The following is a 1,370-nucleotide window of genomic DNA, read 5'->3' on the forward strand; positions in this document are numbered from 1 at the left end:
TGATGTAAAGTGTTCTTTTTCTAGAGGGTAGACTACTAGAGGGTCAGGAGCTGGCTCAAGGTCACATGGGTGTTAGTGGCAGAGCTGGGACTGGAATCGAGGACCTTTGCCTCGATATCCTGAGCTCTGACCACTGCACCACACTGCCTGTCACTCCCACCAAAGTGGGGACTGAAAAGCTTCTGATGCTTTAGAAGTAGAAATGGGTCATGTTCCTACTCCATCAAGGGAATAAGAGGCACATAACTCTCTGGAAAAGGAAACAGGTGTAGATGGTGAAATGGTTAATTTAAGGCTGAGAGAAGTCTGTGTCCTCCCACTGCCCTACCTGTCCCCTACTCCAGCAAAGCCGCTCCTTACAGTGATGCCGTTCTTGTTGTCCTAAGTGTGTGAACTGATCTTTGGAATATACCACGCCATGCCCCCTCCAAGGGGGTGGGGTTGGGGAGAGATACTCCTCAGGCCCTGCTGGTGGAGTCTTGTTTTCCTCAAGCCTCTTGATCAACTTGGGGCCAGATGAGTAGGCCATCAACTGAACTCCCCCTCTACTAACACAGAATGCTACAGAATTAGTCTTTGAGCAGGACAGAACATATATCAATCCTGGTATAGATACATTTTTGCAAGAACACATCCTAGTGCATTCTTAAACATGCAATCATGTTGTTTTGAGAGCCCTGAATACAAAATTGTACTGGAAGTGCGTGGTGGGTGCAGAGGTCAAGAGCACAGGCTTTGGAGTCAGGAATACTTGGATTCAAGTCTCCCCTCTGTCCTTCCTATCCAAGTCCCTTGAGTTGGTTGCTGAATCTATCCATGCCTTAGTTTCCTCACTGGTAAAATGGCTCTGATAATACTCACCTCACAGGACAGTTGTGGAGGTTGCAGGGAATAAAGTGTATGGCACACTTAGCTCAAGTTTGGACATAAAGAAAGCATTTAATAAATGTGCTTGTCCTCGAAAGGAGGAATTGTTAGAGATCTTTTATACTGTTCCATTATACTTTTGGACACTAAGCAGGAATTACTTTTGTGACCAGGAAAAAAATAGAATATAGTTCGCAACAAAATATTTTTCAAACAGTTCCTAGAAGGTATGCTGCAAGACCCTACAGGTATTTACTTCATTGTCAGAGGGCAGACAGATGCTGCCAGGCCACGGAGCAAAGAAAATAGCCAAAGCTGGGAGACAGGTTCCAGTATTGTAGTTCTAACTTGTGCCCTGGGGCCAGCACCTGTGCTTCTCTTAACATTGCCTGGGGGCTATGCACGGTACACAGTATCTTCTGGGCAGCAAGGTCAATCAAAGCAAAAATAACTCATAATTCCCATTAGACTTTTCTAGAAAGAAAAATATCACAGGTGAGGTG

This window comes from Pteropus alecto, unplaced genomic scaffold (assembly GCF_000325575.1).
Source record: "Pteropus alecto unplaced genomic scaffold, ASM32557v1 scaffold341, whole genome shotgun sequence".
Classification (NCBI taxonomy): Eukaryota; Metazoa; Chordata; class Mammalia; order Chiroptera; family Pteropodidae; genus Pteropus; species Pteropus alecto.